General features: G+C 37.7%; 1 protein-coding gene and 1 long non-coding RNA gene across 2 annotated transcripts in view; one reads left to right on the top strand and one right to left on the bottom strand.

Annotated features, from left to right (window-relative positions):
* The window catches only part of LOC136851603 (dipeptidase 1-like), a 610,672-nt gene that overhangs the window by 67,362 nt on the left and 522,527 nt on the right, over positions 1-20,783 (bottom strand). The gene's annotated exons all lie outside the window — the stretch shown is intronic.
* The window catches only part of LOC136851604 (uncharacterized), a 481,793-nt gene that overhangs the window by 323,593 nt on the left and 137,417 nt on the right, over positions 1-20,783 (top strand). The window lies entirely within an intron of this gene.

Raw genomic sequence — 20,783 nt, 5'->3', positions numbered from 1 at the left:
GACAGATAGAGAGATAGATAGAGCAGTAAGTTGGTTAATCTGCAACGTGGCGTAAATTCTCTTTATAGTCAGGAAAATTCTTCAGACTGGGTAATGGCTTCAATGAATAAACGTATCAGAATCCAACAATCATGTTAACACAAAGCTGTTTTTATATTTCAGTTATCAGTAAAAAAAAAGCTGGTACGGAAATACTTAATCAAGGTCAATTTCAAATTGGCTAAAAGATCAAGAATTTATAGATGAATGTATTTACAAGATGACTTTATTCCATACATTAATCCGTCACAAATGTTACGTTACAGAATATGCTGATGGCCTCATTCTTCTTCGTCTGACTTCGACGATTTTGAAGACAGAGCTCAGAAATCAAAGCACAGCATAACCTTGGTTTGAGAACTAAAGTTCCTTGCGCAATATATGTCGCTGCAGCGAGTCCACGCTCACTCACACGACCATCATTCCAAGAGCAGAAAATACACATGCGCGTTGTATGGTAGGGTAAAAGTTAGTGAATGGAGGGTCAAGTAAAATTCACTGAATGGATGAATTTCAATTTGTGTTAAAGTGCCTTCAGATCGGTGCTGGTGCACTTGTGTTAGGAGGTATCCACCGGCTCATTAATTTAATTTGTTAGGAAGATGATATCTGGAGTCATTTGTGGTGTAAATATATACTGTAGTTATTATTTTTCTTGTAAGTTGTGCCGGCATTCAAGTTGTCTTTCCTGAGACTGGCGAACTATCAGATTTAGAAATGTTGCTGGCTTTTTATGTTGACGATTGCGTAATGCCCGATTTGCAGATTATACTTCAACTTGATAAGCTTGTGAGGTCCAGAGCTGTTGCCGGAACCCCCAAGCCATCCTCGCTTCAAAACAAAAATCTACATGACGCACCGAGACTCTAAGGAAACACAGATACAGAGCTCCTGATTCAAACGATCTTCTAGGCATTTTTCAGAGGATACTTTATGTCCTTGTCAGAACTGTAATTACTAATGTATATAAGGCATTGCAAGCTTTCTAACCATATGTATTTGAAATCTCTTCCTAACGTGTATATAGAATTGTTAACCATTATTTAGGTGTGAGAAAACACATCTGACTATATATAGGCGTCCCTCTGTTTTCCTCTAATGGCAAATGCTACTTTTCTACTCGCAAGAGTTCATGACCTGTCAGAGATTTTTTGAATCTGCTTCTTACTTGCCACCTTGTTATACTGGTGACCCCAAAGATGACCGATGCCACCACCGCCAGCACCAGCCCATCCACTGACAACACTGCAGCAGCAAGCATCCACCTACTGCCCTTCATAACCACAACCCAGAGGCCTGGTTCTTCAGAGAAGAGACAGTCTTCAGGTCTAAGAAGATCTCTTCTTCATCCCGCAAAGTCGACGCCATCCTCGAATTCCTGCCAGATGATGTCTTCGAGCAGATTGCAGAATGGCTTGCTGACCAAAAATCAACAGTCGCCTACAAAACACTGAAGGCCCAGCTAAGATCGTCCTTCAGCATGCTGCCCGCCCTCAGAGCTAGGAAATTCCTAGACAACATGGGGGCAGCAGTAGGAGGCCAATGGCTGTTGCGCATCTACAAGCAACTGCAGTAGCTAGTTATGATCCCCGCCACAGATGACTGCCCAGAGACTATGTTGGACCTTGCGAGAGAGATCCTACTCACAAAATTACCCCGCCAAACAGTCGTGGCCTTCCCCAACGCATCAACCGTGGACCTCGACGATTTCCTGAAGACAGTCGACGCCATCCACCTAGCCCACAATTCGACGGAGCCTACACAACCACCCGTAGTAGAAGTTGCCCCACAGCCACAACAGCAGACTGACACAAAGATGGACAGCGATTCAGAGGGCCCCAGCGCCCCCATACACTGCTATTAGAGCTCCAGGTGGAAAAGCAAACCCAAATACAAGCCCGAAACAGAAGAACGTCCCAAGGGCATTTGTTTCTACCACTGGAGGTTTGGGAGCAAAGCCAGAAAATGTGAAAATGATTGCCGCATGTCAAAAAACATGCAAAAGTGTCGCAGCAGCGACCACAAAAAATAAACGGCAGCGGTAGGCAGACTGGTTGCCCCATAAGAGAAACATGCCTGCTTTCACCAGTCTTTCTTCCAGGTACAGGCAAAAAGACTCAACGTGTTTTTTCATTGTAGATGAAAGATAAAATACGGAGTTCCTGGTCAACACTGGCACACTCAATCATTTGTGCCAGCTAACCCGCACAAACACCTCAATCTAACCCTCAGCACCCTACAGGGTCCACTGCCAGTGGAACCCCACTGAAAATATATGGGAAAAGGACCATGATACTGTCGTTCGGCGGTAAGCAGTACAATTGGATGATCGTTACAGCAGATGTAACAATCGCACTTTTAGGAGCAGACTTCCTAAAAGGCCACAACATGCTGGTAGATGTAGCGAAACAGCAGTTGATCACACAATCCACCGCCGTAGCCCCACTAACACCAACTCCAGCACCAGAGATAAGTTGCCTCCTACAGGAGCTCCCAGAGGTATTTAAGGACGACCTGCAGCATGAACCAAACCCACAAAGCACCACATCCAGCACCATATAGTCACCGAAGGTCCCCCATTGCATGCCAGTTTTAGACGTTTTGCCCCAGAAAAACTTACTCATGTCAGGCAAGCTTTCCGGGCCATGTAGAGGGCAGGAATATGCCAAAAAGCCTCCAGCCCCTGGGCATCTCCCCTACACATGGTTCAGTATCTGACAGTATCTGACAGGTACCCACTACTGAACATCGCTGATATAACCAACCAGATGGAGGGTGCCAAAATATTTACGAAGATTGACCTGTTGAAGGGATACTTATAAGTCCTGGTTGCAAAGGAGGGCATAGAAAAAACGGCCATTACCACCCCCTTCGGCACATACACCTTCAACTACAGCTGTTTTGGCCTTCAGAACTCAGGTGCAACCTTCCAACGTTTGATGGATGAAATCCTGGGCAACCCACCCTTCTGCATCGTCTACATTGGCGATATAATGATATTCAGACTCAACATCAAACAACACATGAGAGATGTCAGGCAGGGTCCTGCAAATACTTAAAGAAAATGAACTTATAGCCTGAAAAGACAAATACAAATGGGCAAAACCAGTGGTGGAATTCTTGGGCCACCAATTAAGCCCCGGCAGTGTGAAGCCCCTCCTAACGAAGGTCCAAGCAATCGCCAACTTCCCAAAACCAACAACAATCAAAGCAGTCCAAGAATTCACGTGAATAATTAACTCTTACCACCATTTTATACCCAACCTTGCTGAAGTAATGGCCCCAATATATGATTGTTGAGAAGAAAAACCTAAAAAATTATGTTGGTATGAAAAACAAGATAAAGCCTTCACCTCTGCTGCCACACTATTCTTTTCTTTACCCCATAGGTCCCTCACCCTAACAACAGACACGAGTAGCACAGCAATGGTCATGGTACTCGAACAAGACACAGACGAAGGTGGTAGCCTGTTGTCATTCTTCAGCAAGAAGTTATTGACAGCCCAACAAAAGTACTCCACGTTCGGCTGAGAATTACTGGCGGTCCACAAAGCCATCCGCCACTTCTGACACATACTAGAAGGACGACAGTTCATGGTGCAGATGGACCACCAACCGCTGGTTCATGCCTTCACCTAAAGCAGAGATGGGTGGTCAGCAAGACAGCAGTGTCACCTATCGTCGATAGCAGAATACTCCTGCACCATCAGATACTTAATGGACTCTACCAACAACGTGGCAGATGCCCTTTCCCAAAACCCCACCAACACTGTCCCAGATTGGGATACCATATCCCAAAATAGCATTGGCTCAGAAGGAAGACATGGACCTACAGCGACTTCAGTGGGAGAACCCCACCCTTACATGGGGTGGCCTATCCATCAGTGATGGAGAGACAACCTTCGCCTGCAAGATGAGTACCGGACACCGTCACCTATACTTACCGTTAGGGTTGAGAAAGAAAGCTTACAACCTGCCCCACCCATCGGGCAGATCCACTGCCCGAATCTTGTCGGGGTGGTGCATCTGGTGGGAATGAAACCGAACATCAAAAAGTGGACAAGGGAATGCCTTCCATGCCAGACATCAAAAATAACAAGGCACACAGAGACAGAGATAGGAGAATTCTAGACAACACAGAGATGCCTGGGCCACACCCACATTGACATTGTGTGACCCCTGCCCCCCCTCTGAGGGGTACAGGTATCTCTTCACAATCATAGACAGAAACACCAGTTGGCCAGAAGCAATACCTGTAAGGTAGCAGACAGCAGAGAGTTGTGTGAAACACTAATAGGCTGAATCAGCAGGCATGGAGTACAGCAGTACATAACAAGCAACAGAGGAGCTAACTTCACTTCCACCTTATGGAATTCCCTTGCCACCAGCCTCAGGACTAAACTCATTGACACAACAGCATACAAACCAGAAGCGAACAGCATGGTGGAGCGGCTGCACCGCTCCCTGAAATCAGCATTCATCGCCAGATGTCAAGGCGGGAGTTGGAGAAAGGAACTACCGTGGGTCTTGCTGGGATTAAGAACAGCCCCACATGCAGCATTCAACGCATTGCCGGCAGAAGCAACGGCAGATATGTTTCAAGACACGACAGAGCCCATGACTCTTCCAGACGTCTGTAGAGCATTGGAAAACACCGTGCTGGTAAAGACAACATACGACGTAGCAAGAAAAGAATATGTCCCCGAAGACCTTAAAACAGCAAAGCATGCATTCATAAGAATAGATGCATACAAGCCTCCCCTCTCTCCAGCCTGCTTGGGACCATGCCGCATACTGCAATGCAGAGGGGAAGCGTATCAGCTGACAGTGGACGGGAAAATCACCAGGGTCTCCACTTACTGACTAAAACTAACCTATATCCCAGACTGCGACCCACTGCCTTAGGCTTACTTTAGAGGGGGGGGGGTACTGTGAGGTCCAGAGCTGTTGCCGGGACCCCAGCCCATCCTCGCCTCAAAACAAAAATCTACATGATGCACCGAGACTCAGAAAACACAGATCCAGTGCTCCTGATTCAAAGGATCTTATTTGCATTTTACAGAGGATACTTTATGTCCTTGCTGGAACTTTAATTACTAATGTATGTAAGGCATTGCAAGCTTTCTAACCATATGTATTTGAAATCTCTTCCTAATTTGTATATAGAGTTGTTAACTATTCTTCAGGTGTGAGAAAACACATCTGACTGTATATAGACGTCCCCCTGTTTTCCTCTAATGTCAATTGCTACTTTTCCACTCGCACAAGTTCTTGACCTGTCAGAGATTTTGTGTCAATAAATTAGAATACCTTTAGCCTGCTTCTTACTCGCTGCCTTGTTATAAGCTGATTAGTTTATTTATTTGGGTCTCACATTAGTCTTGCTGTGGTGAGAAAGACAATTAATAGCTTAAAGGGGTCTTCTTGGGGTGAAGCTCCCTCGGTTCGGTAGCACAATATGCACTAGGTTAGGCCAGGTAGGGTAAGGTTACGTTAAGGTATAATTTGCACAAAGTCAATGAGGGATAGTTACAAAAGAAGGGGAAATTTGCTAAAATAGTTGTTAAATTAGAACTGGCTGTCAGATAAGAGGTACAGTCTCTATTGTCTTTGGTGACTATGTCATCTTTCACAAAAGTTCCATGTAGAGAGTCATGAACTGCAGAGAAAAAATTGAAAGTAGACAGAAAGCCGGTTCAGGGATTATATCTAGTATGTAATAAAATTATTTTTTCTTATATATAACTGCAAACAATTTCAAAAACTTGGATAATTTTCTCATTATCTGCTCATAGAAACACATGAGATTTTGAGATCTAAATTGTTTTAGGAGCTGAGTAATGATGTACGTTGGTAATTTTAAGAGATTTAAATAGTTTTACGGTCAAGCGTCTTTAGTAACTCCCCAGACCAAAAACAGTTCTTGTCTAGAAACAGAAAGGTTAAATATTGTACTTGTCCTATATTCGCCACGTTAACACAAAAAATCCACTTTGAATGAGATCCTTGGGAAAAAATGGAAAAGTTTGCAGCAGAGAGCTTTAGAGGAGATAACAGAAAAACATTTGTCGATCTAACTATTTACCTGAACAAATACAAATATATATATATATATATATATATATATATATATATATATATATATATATATATATATATATATATATATATATATATATATATATATATGTAGTTTTATATCGATGTTGTAAGTTTGCTGCACACACACACACACACACATATATATATATATATATATATATATATATATATATATATATATAAAATTGATGTAGATAAGAATGTCTGGGTGAGACTTTTCATGCAGCAAACTTACAGGCATCGATATAATATCAACCGGAATGAGAATAAACACTAGTATCTGATTGGTCCTCCTTTAAGCTTAAGACAGTCCTTGAGTCCATTTGGGACTGAATCAGCCAAAACACACCGAGGAAAATTCTTAGTAGGTGCTATGTACTTGGTCTTTCCACTGCTGTGCACTCTCTTGAACCGCTGCCTTGTCACTCCACAGCGCTCTCCTCCACTCACCTTTTGTGTTCCTTTACAGACATGACCCATTTATAATTTTGTGCAGGCGTTAAACTTTTTTTTTTTCACAGTCATAATTTTTCTATAACAAAGGGCCATAACTTTTCTATAAACAAGGGCCTCCTTAATGTACTGCTGTATGTTTCTCACAGACGCGTCCCCCCGCACTTTTTTCAAACTTTGGTTTCTCAGCTGAAGTAGAAAGTTTCTTGTCTAAACAACGTTTTATGATGGCGAGTGTACGGAAGAGTAGGGTTGACTTTCCTGGGCTTCCCAGGGATAGAGCTTGGGTAGAAACACAACCTCCTTTTCGTATCTGGCAACAAGGCGTTGGGTGGTTCTGGTGTGCACACCGGTTTGTTCGGCAGACTTTTTTTAATTTGTGCCTAGTTTAAAGCACTCATTGACTCGTACTCTGTTTATAAGAAGTATACCATGCTGACATAGCTACGGCTCCCACGGCAACTAAATATGCATTATAGAAATAAGACAAAAATATAAAAAATCACGTACAAAAGCGTGAAATACACGTAGATTTAATCAAGATTAAACGTATTCTGGCTAGTAGTGGCTACTTTCACTTAATTTGTGTGGGTGGTGGAAACAATGTCCAAGTTGACAATTAGTCATTTTGTCTCGGTTAGTTTTTTGAAAAGCTCTTAGGGGACACTGTCCAAATTCGTTAAAAGTATTGTGTGGGGTCCAGTACGACATTCTATCCACGCCAACTTCTTTATATACATACATACACACACACATACATATAAATAATATATGTGTGTGTGCATGAGTGTGTATAAGTATGCGTGTGAGGTTATGTCAGTATAATAAATGTCTAATTGCGTGGTAAATTGCCATATGATAAAAATTTTTTTGTTAGAACCAAACCTTCACTTAACTTTATATCTCTGTCTTTGATAGGAAGACAATTACCCACAATTATTTATGTAAGCGTAACTATTTAAATATATCCATTGGATGAATTCATAATTGATGATCTTGATAGAAAGCAGTGCCTACTTTCTTTCCCTAGCAAAGCGTAGAGGCGCTTTAAAAATGAGTCCAAGTTACAAAGCCAGTTTCATAAAATTAATGTGGTAAGATGAAAATTACTACGAAATACCTTGTATTCTTTTTTTTTATGGGAGCTACAAAGGTCCGTAATAGTAAAATGTGATCATAATTTTCCAACATGAGATTTGATAGAAATTAACTCTTCTTTTAGCTCAGACCAAATGCAACCGGATTTCTGGATGAAAAGTGATGTTGGACTAGGGAGAGTTTACGTTGCAGAAAAATGAGATATTCTTTGGTATAGTTTACAAGTGGTTAAAATATGTTTCCTTTAACGAACGCAATTTTTTTAGCTATATTCCACGAATTAAAGCAGAGATCATAGCATAAAAATTCTTTTCTAAATCAAAAATCTACTCACATAAATGATCTTTTTTCTAACCCCCACCATAAAAGTTCAGCCTGAGATTCCTTATTTTTTCTGTTTGTTTGAAAATGAATATTTGAATCAGACCATCAATTCAACAGAACTTAAAAGCTTGCCTCTTTCATATTTAGCCTTTGACACTTCTCGCGTGAAGAGCAACGCAACAGAATGCCGAAGCAGAGATGTAATTATTCCTTCCTTCGAGTAGTCACGTATTATGGGCCCGGTTATGGTTATGGGACGGTAAAGACCCCGAAGCCCGGCAATCCCTTGAGGCCCATTACATTTAGGATGTCATCACCCACGTATGGGGTTTGCCAAGGCACTTGACAGGATATTAGCACCTGGTGCTCCGGCATGCAACGTCCTGCGATTAGTTGCCGAGTTCATTTACTCTCTGATGACGACGAATCTTAATGGGGTGTCGCTTCAATGGGTGGAAAAAATTGTTCGGGAAAGTCCCGTTCCAGAGACAATCGATTGTCATTCGGTAAGGCCCATCATTCATTGATATTCCTGATATGCGATCGAAGAAATGCTCCTGTCGTGTAGAGAAGCTCATTTTTATTGTCTCAGTAAAGGCAGCTTTCCAGCCAGATAAATGGTGTAGAATGAGTTGTCTTTTCACAGATCTGCTTGCTGATATGTTTAAGGCTGTGGCTCAAGAAAGAGGTTCTAGTCGAGAAAGTTATTCTTTGTTACACATTCAAGACCGATGTCTATGACTCGCATATAAAGAATATAATTATCACTATTTAGTTTTAGGATCAAAATTTCAGTTTCAATGAAAGTTCGGCAGTGGACCAGTATGAAATCTTTCCCTTCTTTGTTACACATGGTAATGATGTATGGTAATGCCTTCATCTCCCTCCATCTGTATTGTAAAGAAACATAACAGTAGACCTAAGCTACGTTTACATACATTTAATATTCATTCGGTGATTGTGAATCCAGTGAACCTAGCTACTTATTTATGTTTTTGCAACTCTAAAATGTTCCAAGTACCACAAAAACAGAGATTGGCCCTCCAGTACTCCACTGAATTGTGTAACCGGAATCCCAACACGGAACAGACCCAGCTCTGAAGATAAGATAAGATTCTTGTGGTAATGTAAGCTGTCTCAATTTCTTAACAAAAGTCTTGAATGTTCAGCCCTGCTCCGTTTACTTATTTTCTTCTGCATGTACAAATGTGTTGCCAAATGGTTACAGGGTAGCTGATGACTGCAAAGGTAACAGTGGACAGTGGTTATTAGGAAAAAAAATTCCACAAAGATGAGGAACGGCAAACTTAACAAGGAAGTTTCGAAACGATTTATTACCTTCGTCCTTCTGTACAGTGGCCTTTACTACTGTGATATTAGAGAGAGAGAGAGAGAGAGAGAGAGAGAGAGAGAGAGAGAGAGAGAGAGAGAGAGAGAGGGTGGGGTCTCAGTCATGTTTCTGAGATCATGGTTTACATTGCTCTTGATTTTGGCGATCAGGGAACATCCCATACGCCGGTCTGCAATTTACGCCAAATCCCCTTCCTTCTGCTTTTTATGTACTCTATACTGAGGGCGCTTACTCAAAGTGAGAGTCTGTGTGAGTACCCGCGAGTGAATGTGTATGTCTCTCTGTATAATAGTATAAAATAACAGATAACTGTCTCTTTCTAGAAGTATACGCTTCTAGCAAAATATAGTTAGATTTCAGGTAGAATCCTGGTTAATCAGTACTGTAGTTTAATGACGATATCTTTTTTATAGCAGTAGGGAATTATTTTCTTGACCGTAACGTTGATCTATGCGAAGTTCCCCGAGAATTGCGTAGGAACTTAAGTAAGGAAATTGATAGTGACTGCGATGGAGTAATACTGGGCTCCTGTTAGGGTCTGAGGATTATGTTGACAAATTTATGTAAGGCTCAGGCTCTCTCTCTCTCTCTCTCTCTCTCTCTCTCTCTCTCTCTCTCTCTCTCTCTCTCAAATTTAAACGGAAATAATATTTGCAGACTCTAATTTGAATTCCCTATCGGCGGCAAATGATGAATAAATTGACCAGATAGATCTAATCTTTCACCTGAAAAATATCAGCCTCAGACTGCGAATATTTTTGGTCCTGTCTTATATGATATGGTGTGAATGTAGTAGTGAATGAGAAATGTCGAAGTAACTGATCATGGATATTGCAGTGGGTTACTGAATTAACATAAGCACAAATTTGCTTTAGAATTAGTAGAAGACTGAACATCAGATTTAAGCTAAATTTTACGCGCTGGGACAAGGGTATAACTATGGCGACTATTAAATTCGGGATCCCTATTTTTTCTAAGAAATATTTTACCAATATTAACTTAATGCAGACTTCCTCCAGACTCTCTCTCTCTCTCTCTCTCTCTCTCTCTCTCTCTCTCTCTCTCTCTCTCTCTCTCTCTCTCTCTCTCTCTCTCTCTCTCTCATAAGTAGTTCAGTGGCAGGAAAAACAACTCAGGCTCGAACAAGAGGAAGTCCACTTTAAGAAAAATGATAGATAAATCATATGGAATGCAAAGTTGGTATATGAGTTTAGGTCCAAATACATGATAAATCTGAGACTCAGATACATAAGTCTTGCAACAGGTGTGCCAGCAAGACAGTAAGTGCCCAGTTCATCTTTAAAATGGCTATGGAAGGAAACGAAAGGTTGAGAGGGTAAGTGAAAAAGGATTTAGATGAACGCAGTGCCTTTAGAAAGAGGATAAAAGATGGGCACTGAAAGAACGTAAGCGTAGCTGGTCGAACGCTACCTTCGTTTCGAAGGAAGCAAAATGTCTTTTATAAGATGTGTGCAAGCCGGGTTTCACTGAATCGGTAGTTATTTGGATGAGTGTAAGTGTTTTTTGATGCGTTCATAACTGTCTCAATAACTGGTACAAACAATCATTGTAAAAAGATGGGAAAAACTGCAACGGATATTGTCGGAATGTATACCAAATGATTCTGATTGTTGTACTAAAGTAATTGGAGCTTAGTTGAAGAATTGATTGAGAAGTTTCTGATTAAAGCAGTTAAGAAGGTGACAGGGTAAAAATATCTTTAATAAGTGTAACTGGATGAATTCAAGAAATATCATAATGTTTACAAAAGTGGTTCTGGAGGTAATGCAAAAGTTCAGTGTTATATGCAGATCTAAACAACACCACTTTTTGACAGTGGTTTAACAGTTTACTACGTAGGTGTCGTACAGTACAGAGAATACTAAATAAAGCTTTTATAAACTAGTCAGAACATATGTTAAAATTTTCGAAATTAAGTTTGAATTCCAGTGGAAATAAATGATATTAAGAACAACAATCCCTGTTCAGCAAGTAGAACATGTTATTAGACCAAAGGGAACATTCACTTCTGAGACACAAGTTTAGATCGAACTCGATAAACTTGTATTTCAGTTGAGGGTAATGGACTACCACAAGTAAGAGGCCCTGACCACAGTTCATCGTGGATATCGGTATGTAAACTGTGGCTTTCCTATTGTTATCTCTTATTCTTATGTGGAATGTATTTAGGAAGAGGTATATAGTAATCGTATGTTCCATATCAGTGGATAAAACAAGTAAAGTGTAACGATATCAAGGGATAAAGTATCCCTAGAATACGATGTTTACGACTTACCTCCATTAATCTTGAGCATAAATGTATAGATAACAGGAATATTGAATAAATTCTGGTCTAGAAAATGCAAGATGGGTTATTTCATGACTATAGGGGCATTAACTTGATCACTGCAGACATATAGCAAGATAAGAGAAGCAGTTAATCGGGAATGTTCAAGATGGTAAAACAGAGGCTCATTCTGGCATAAGTTATTTCAGTCGTGAGGTTTGGGTGATGCAACAACCCCGTGTACAGAGACAACGGATTTCAGAGTCCCAAAATGTGGAACCACAAACTTTTCCTTACTTTGTTTCTTAAGTCGTGAACGTCACTAGAATTCTCTCTCTCTCTCTCTCTCTCTCTCTCTCTCTCTCTCTCTCTCTCTCTCTCTCTCTCTCTCTCTCTCTCTCTTCTTCTTTTTCTTATTTTTCCTTTTTCTTTAAACCAATTTTGCAGTTTTCTTCATCTTTTTATTACACTATCCTTTACAATGTAATGAAATATTTTTCCAGGTGATTGAGATACCAGTTTTCAGATTTACACTTAGTTCTTAGCAATGCTCTTTGCACCTTTAAGTCAAATGCCTATACCTTGTTTTTTTAAACATAATTGATTAATATTAGCGTCGTGTTTAGTAATTGCTTTAATGTTGCTTTTCCTCTGTTATTCCGTTTTATTCAATATTTCACTTGCACTTGTTACCGTAAACATAAATTTGCTTCCTCGATTCTCTGCCTTTTAAACTAAACTAAATGTTCAAATTACATGAGACTGACCTTTTAAACACAGAAAAGGAATTTACTTCGAAGAGTAACTACAACTTGTATTTACAGGGTCTGTCTGTGTGTCTGCGTTCCTGTAAGTATACTGGCATCTGCGTATCGTGAAATTAAAGCCAGACTCACACATGCTTTCATGATCGTCAGCGTTATGCAAAAGAGGAAGGCATCACATTATTAAAAATTGCTGAAAATCCAAACATTTTTCCAAACGTGATTCATGGGGTCATGGTCCATCGGGGTGGTGTTGAAAATATTTCGATTGCAATGGATAGTTTCGTTTTTTCCTCATGTATTGGGGGAAGTAATGGAGTGATTATAAAAAGTTATATAGTGGTTAAATATACCTTAATTCATATTTTCCGAAACTGAAATTGCTGAAATGTTAAATGAAAGATTAGATGAAGAGAATATTTACAGAAGGTACACATACGTGCAGGTTCACATACAAAAACTGTGCATACAGTTATAGGGGTGGATAAACACGTACTCTTAAGGTTACTTATACGATTTTAACTTGCATTTTACTGGAGAATGATTTATTCATCAAACAACGCGAATCATCCCTACTAAAATGTTCCCACTTTCATTTACATCAGAACGTCATCAAGTGCGACAATTGTTTCAACGAAGCCGTATTTGTATTAAATGGGTATACAACTTTTGCAACAAGCAGTTAAGTGAAAGTTAACGTTAACGGTTAATGGAAATTTCGAAATGTTTTCCATAACAAAAAGGACTTTCCTTCAACAATTATTTCCAACTGAATATCCTTTCATTATGATAGCATATTAAGAACAATACCAGGCCAACATCTCTCATTTGGAACGAGAGTTATGAGAGGACAAGAAAATGTTGAGTCAGTGGTAGAAATACTTTTGCGTGTAATGAATTTTTCATTCCTTGAAACTATTTCATTTCCGCACTTTTTTTTTTTTATTGCGGTGCAGATTATATCTCCAAATAACGCAGGATATTGAGTTGCAGCCTCACAAATATAAAATATATTTCTGTGTATGAATTCTCTCTTTCTTGCAGTCCCTGTGTCTATAGTATATATATATATATATATATATATATATATATATATATATATATATATATATGTATATATATATATATATATATATATATATATATATATATATATATATATATATATATATATATATATGTATATATATGCACACAAAATATACACACACATATATATATATGTGTATATATATATATATATATATATATATCATATATATATATATATATATATATATATTATATATATATATATATACATATATACACACACTTGTGTAAGTGTGTGTATGTATACATGCATCGCCATTGGAATCTCTCCTGAGTAGGGTCTAACCCTACCTCAGAGGTGAACGTGTCTTCATTTATTCCAGGCTTGGATAAAAGGCTTGAAGTGATAATTGGCCCCATATACATGCCGCCATCCACACTCCTTGTTTCCAGAATCGTCTGTCCCACCCCTCTTGAGAATGACCATCGGGATGGTTGAAACGATGGTGACAAGAAAGTCACCGAAACGAACAACCGAACTAAGACTCCTGAATCCATCTTTCGGAAGCCTGCTGTTAAACTCACAGTCTCCGTTTTATAAGTTGAAGTATATCTTAGTTTAACCAGACCACTGAGCTGATTAACAGCTCTCCTAGGGCTGGCCCGAAGGATTAGATTTATTTTACGTGGCTAAAAACCAATTGGTTACCTAGCAACGGGACCTACATCTTATTGTGGAATCCGAACCACATTACAACGAGAAATGAATTTCTGTCACCAGAAATAAATTCCTCTAATTCTTCATTGGCCGGTCGGAGACTCGAACGCGGGCCAGCAGGGTGCTAGCAGAGAATGGTACTGACCCGTCCAACGTGGAACTAGAAAAAAAAAAGAAACAGCTGTACTTCCGCTGCTGGTGTATTTCTCTTTACCAAAGTATGAACATTGGCCAATTATTGTCCAATATTAAGCTAGAGGAGAAAAGAATTACACGGAAATCAAAAATACTCGACATAAAATTAACTCGAATGATGCAACCATCCTGTGTAATAGGACATTATTATTATTAAAATGATTGATTTGTGGCTATTAAAACTGGCATCATAACATTTAGGTTATTTTATTACTGTTATTATTATTATTAGAGTAGTGTTTTGGCATTACTATTATTGACAGCATTTCTTGAAGAAAGCGCTTGTTCAGATTACGAAATTATAATCTTTAATCTCGTTCCTAAAACCATCTATTCCTTGAGACTAACCTTTTTAACCGCAATCTACAATAAATAGTTTTTAACGTTTAATTTGCTTACTGGTTTAGAAGAAGTTACAATGAGTTATACCCATGATTAACATGTATGTGTAATACGTATAGACTCTCGCTATGGTAAACCAGTGGTTTTGAAAATTATATGGAATATACTGCAGTGCTTTGTTTCACTGGTCTTCTTCAAGCACTGACTTCTGTACGGAAGCAAAAAAATATTGAATTACTGAAAACGTTCATCATGTTGTTATATCTACCTTTGTCCAAAGGAAATTATGTATATATGAATAGAAATGTGAATGTACAGTATGTTTGTCCCTCTTCATGTGTAACACAGTGTGTACTAGTTTATGTATTTATTTTTCTTACGAGATGTACTGTTCCCTCCTGACTGATAATATTCTCTCTCGTTTATCGACTTTTACGTTCGTGTTCTGAGAAGCTATAACTCTTGCCTATGGACGTTCCCATTTTTCCCAGAACATACACAACACACTGGTTTATTTATAGATGCAATCCTTCCTCCTGAAAGACGTCTCCATACTTATCTATGGGCGAACCCTTTTCAGATGTAAATAATCACCTTATTTATTACGGCTGTACTTTTTCTTGTTAAAGTAGTATTTGCTGCTCTCTGTTAATAGTATGTATATGTACATGTTTACATATGTATATATTTGTTAGTACACGGACACACACAAATATATAATATATGTATATATAAATATATATATATATATATATATATATATATATATATATATATATATATATATATATATATATATATATATATATATATATATATGTATATGTTAGTAGATATATTACTGATTTAGAATACACACTCACCAGGAATTATTTTACGGATGTGAGTATATATTTCCTTTGAAAAAGTTAAACAGAACCTCTTAAATTCTTAAACACAATTCTTTTTTCTTTATAATCTCATCCTAAAGCCATTGTTTTAACCAAGTCGGTAGCGTTCTCTCTTAACGTCATTACAGGTTCTATTAGCCTTTGAAATTGATTCTCAAAGCAATAGTTGATGGCCCGAGCAACTGGATTTCCCGGAAGGCACGCATGTGAGCTTTGACCTGGGCTCTATTGTAATTATGCGTCCGGTAAGCTCTTCTACACCAGAGAGGAAACGAAGTATGTTGCTCTTTGACGTTAAAAAATGACCTTCATGCTAGAGAACAACGAAGTCTGTATTGTAGCATAACGACCCTGTTGAAAATTTTACACGTCATATTTAATTGTGCTGGGATCTGTTGCACCTGATTCACTCCGAACTAGCAGTTGATCCAATGAACTTCCAAATTATAGCATAATCATATAAATTTCCACCTTTACAGAGTCATTTCCTTATAACATCAACGTACATGAGTGCTTCAAAACTGATAAAGAACATTTTCTCTTGGGAGCTTTTAACCTAAAGAGGTATCTACTTGGGTATATTTTTGTTTAGTTTTGATAAGATATATAGGCCTAATTATCAACATTCATTTGGGATTACTATGGAAGTCTTCATATAGTTTTTTTTTTGTATAATGTCTCTTAATGAAAAGGTGGATGCGTCATCATTTGACGAGAAAACTTTATGAACACTTTTCATAATATTTGATTTAATCAAGTTCTTCATACGGTTTTTCCTGAGTAATTTAACATGCTTTTATTTAGGCGGCGGTTGCGTCAACGTCTGAGAAACTTAATTTATCTCTCTTTTAAAGGTGGTTGGGTCAGAATTTGATATGAGAAGTCGCCTTGTAACTGAAGTCGGTTGGAAAGTCTTCCTGCGATTTTCTCGAGTAATGTAATGCCTCCTTTTAAAAGCGGCTGTGTTATCATTTGAAGATAGGAGTCACTGACAACATTTGTTTAGAAATGGAAGTTTTCTAGAATATTGTATCAGGTCTCCTTCTAAAAGGCGGTTGTATAGTTACATGACAGGAGAGGAGAATTCATGGGCACTTTCCTGACGACTGGAATTGACTGGAAGGTTTCTTCTTGCATATATAGTGTAATTTAACATTTCTTAAAGCCGGTTGCCTTATCTTTTGATAAGAGAAGTCTACGAGAACTTTTCTAACATTTAGAATCTTTCAGACAGACTTCCTTGTTTTTTCCGAATAATATATGTCTTCCTAAAAGCCAGCTGCATTATCATTTAACAAGAGCATTTAAAGAGCACTCTCTTTTTAAATGGAATCAATTAGAAGCTTTTCCTTTGGTTTCTCAAGCATTTTAACATATGATTTTCAAAAGGCGGTTACCATTGCATAGGAAGTCTATGGTCACTTTTCTCACGGTGACCTAACTACAGTATTCCCGTCTCCGTTCCTTTATCTAAATAAAAGATTTCTACAGTATTTATATACGCATCACATCAATATTTTTTTTATAAGGTCGGTGGTAGTTTCTGATACAAATTTGGCAATATGTGTGAAAAATCTGTAAGATTAGGTAAGAGTTTTCGAAAAATGCCTGATATTCAGTTAATCTTGCAAAGATTCAATAAGGAGTAACGAGGGCTTTGTGGTAAAAAACGTAATAAGAAGTAATGAGGGGTTTGTTCATCTCCGTTAAATAGAAAATGTACATTTTTCCCTTCATCGTAATCTTTTTGTAACATAATGTTTCAAGTATAATATTATATGTAAGGGTATATGTTTGTATAGTGGAATCTAACGTAGTATCAATAACGCAAAGTTAATTACTGCGAAATCATTACCTATATCTTACTATTACAACAACAAGCCCTACTTGCAGTCCCTGTGAAAGTTTTCATTAGGGGCGGCTTGAAAAAAATTATTCATAATGTAGTTTATAATCTAGTTATGCCGGGGACCAAGGGAGAACTAAAATGGGGATATATTGTCCGTTGCGTTCTCTTAACTTCCACATATTTATCACTAAACTCCCATGAACTTCCATTAGTTCTCTTTCATAGTTAAACGTTGTAGAGCCTTCGTGAAACTTCCTAATTGTTTTTGTTAATTTTCAAGACCTTACTGCCACTTTTCATATTATTTCTCTGTCTCGTTATAGTCATAATATGTTTTAGATAATATGATGCGATTATTATTGTTAATTATTTTCTTCTCGAAACTTAATGAGTCTTAAAACGGTTTGAACCATAATTCTTCTTAAATTGTTTCTATTAATATTCGGGAGCTTACACTATTTATCTTATTTCTCTGTCTCGTTACAGTCACAATAGGTTTTAAATGATATGATGTGTTGGGATTTTTATTTATTTTTTTTTTCATTATTGTCTTTACCTTGGATCTTTATTCTTCTGCAATGGGGGCAGGGTTTGGGGATAAGGTGTTAAACTGTTTATCCCCAAAATCGTACCTTGGATCGAGGATGAACTGCTACTTATAATTCAGTTACTGATAAAAAAAAATAACTAAAAACGAAAAGTAACGACAAGAGCAGGAGCAAAAACAGTGCTATCATCAACAAGAACAGCAGTAATAACAACAACACTAATAAAGATAATAAATATAAGAAGACGATGAGAAAGAAAAGAAGAGTAAACATGGTAAACATGACGCAATTTCAGCAGAACATTACCATTACCATCCAGTTACAGCCGCGAGACCAATAATAGTACTGTTGTTTTGTTTTGATGTTTTCGTGCTGCGCTTTTAGACACTAAGAGAGAGAATGTTCGGATTATAAGGATTACGAAAAGAAGCACTTCGATACACACGCACGCATATGTATATATATATGCGTGTATGTGTGTGTGAAAGTGTGTACGTATATGTGTTACTATTTATCTATCTATCAACCTGTCTATCTACCTATCTATCTATCTATCTATATATATATATATATATATATATTAATTCATATTTATACATACATACATATGTATATATAGATATATATATATATATACATATATTTAAAGGCAAATACCACGAAGGAAAAGTGAAACAAGGTGGCATTTGCCTTTATTTATGCATTCATCACATTCCATACCCTCGTGGTTCAGTTATACAATATTTCTATCTATCTATCTATCTATCTATCTATCTATCTATCTATCTATCTATCTATCTATCTGTCTGTCTGTCTATCTATCTATCTGTCTATCTATCTGTTTGTCTGTCTGTCTGCCTGTCTAATATATATATACACACACACATATATATATATATATATATATATATATATATATATATATATATATATATATAAATTATATATATATTATATATATTATATATATATATATATATATATATATAATATATATATATATACACATACATACATATATATATACTTACCTTCAGTATGTACATCTTCATGCTTTCAAAGCGTTTGAAAGGGAGCATTTAAACTTCGAGTTTTCCGAGAGGAAAAAGAGGAAGATTGCCTTTCTAATCCTCTTCTTATGCTGCAGACTTTCCAAGAACGATCCATTAAGATTTCGAATACACGTAAGAACGGATGCCTGATGTAACTCCACTTTATTTGGTTTTATTAAGACTCACAAAGACAGATCCATTTCCTTTCCGATGCACTTCTCGTCTCTGAAGGGAGATGGAGATGGAACGGCTCCTTGTAATGTTATGAGGCAGAAGAATAGGAACCCCCAACTATTAGGACATTCGTCTTGGCTCTCATCGTTCAAGTTAATTCCAATATACTAGGAGTGCAACGTAATTTGCATTTTGCCGGGGCGGGCGGTGGGGGGGGGCGGGGCGGAATTCCGAAAATCTGTCTTTTGTAAATTATTATAATGACGAGATAAATGGTTTTCCTTTCTACAGGATAATAGAAGTAAGTCTAGCGACACCGATTTCTTTCTGTATAAGTCTCCTTTTAGCTAATGTAAGATTATATACCAAGTGTAATTCCTTTCGAGCATACAAAAATAATCACTTACTTTTTTTTAACGTCCGTGAAGAACAGTCTGTTCGCTTCTTATGATAGGCACGTCCTTCACTAAGTACCTTAAATTCAAACAAGAAACATAAATTTTGTGCGTTTCCGTCCGCATATCCTACAACAATTAATGAGTTCCGATTCTTCACAACTTTTAACAGTCCTTTAAACAATAATAATTACAGATGGTTACCGATCTCGAGGAACTCTGTGTTTACAATCTTCGGTGAATTAGGCCTGTTGTTTTACAACTAAGACACGAAATTCAGTCATTATTGATGGTAAATTTACCGCTGTGCTAGACCATGACGCATCAGTTTATCTATTATAGTCTAAAAGATCAGTTTGCAAACAGCAAAACGATGCAACAGCACCGTTACAATGGTAAGGCTTGTTGGCGACCTGAATGTTGTTGAGGAACCTAAACTTTCACCAATATTGTTTCCTCTTTGAATTCGAGGTGTTTTGTACGTAAGAAAGATTTGGGCCTAAGCCGCAACGTTTTTCGAGGAATCTGTCTGTATAAATAGTAGTATTTCAGAACATAACATGATCCATCAGACCAAAATGAGCATATCAGATTAGCACTGGAAACTGAATTTTACCTCAGACCTGTTATAAACCAGTGGTTCAGCAGGCATTTCACAGATCGTAGATCTGTCATCTCTGATGGATAAAACAGTTTGTGTATTGATTTCCTTCTGTCTCATTCTCAGCTACAGTAAAATATATATATAACCCCGAAATCGGATTCCCTATCTTTTCCTATCATATAGATACTTTATATTTCGTGAATACGTAGGTACAAGGTTACTTAGGTAAAATGAATTATGCGGTAAGTTATGGGTACCAGGTTGGCTAATCAATAATCCAGTTTTGTTTCTCTTTCCTTCAGTTTATTTCTGCACAGATTTAATTATTCATAGATCTGTTCCATATTTTACATCATTTTTGATTCATTTATAAATGTCTCAAACACTGCCCTGTGTAACACCAGACAAAATATATAAAGCTTACTAAGAACATATCAAATACTGTCACTTACACGAAACTGTAAATATATTAATTGCCTTTAATGACCTGGTCTGTGAATTTTTCATAAAAAACCAGACAATGGTAGCATTGCACAGTTTAACATTACTTTCACATCAGCCGCACT

The sequence above is a fragment of the Macrobrachium rosenbergii genome, chromosome 23, assembly GCF_040412425.1.
Source record: "Macrobrachium rosenbergii isolate ZJJX-2024 chromosome 23, ASM4041242v1, whole genome shotgun sequence".
Classification (NCBI taxonomy): Eukaryota; Metazoa; Arthropoda; class Malacostraca; order Decapoda; family Palaemonidae; genus Macrobrachium; species Macrobrachium rosenbergii.
The sequence above is the reverse complement of the archived record's forward strand: the minus strand, read 5'-3'. Positions and strand labels throughout refer to the sequence as shown.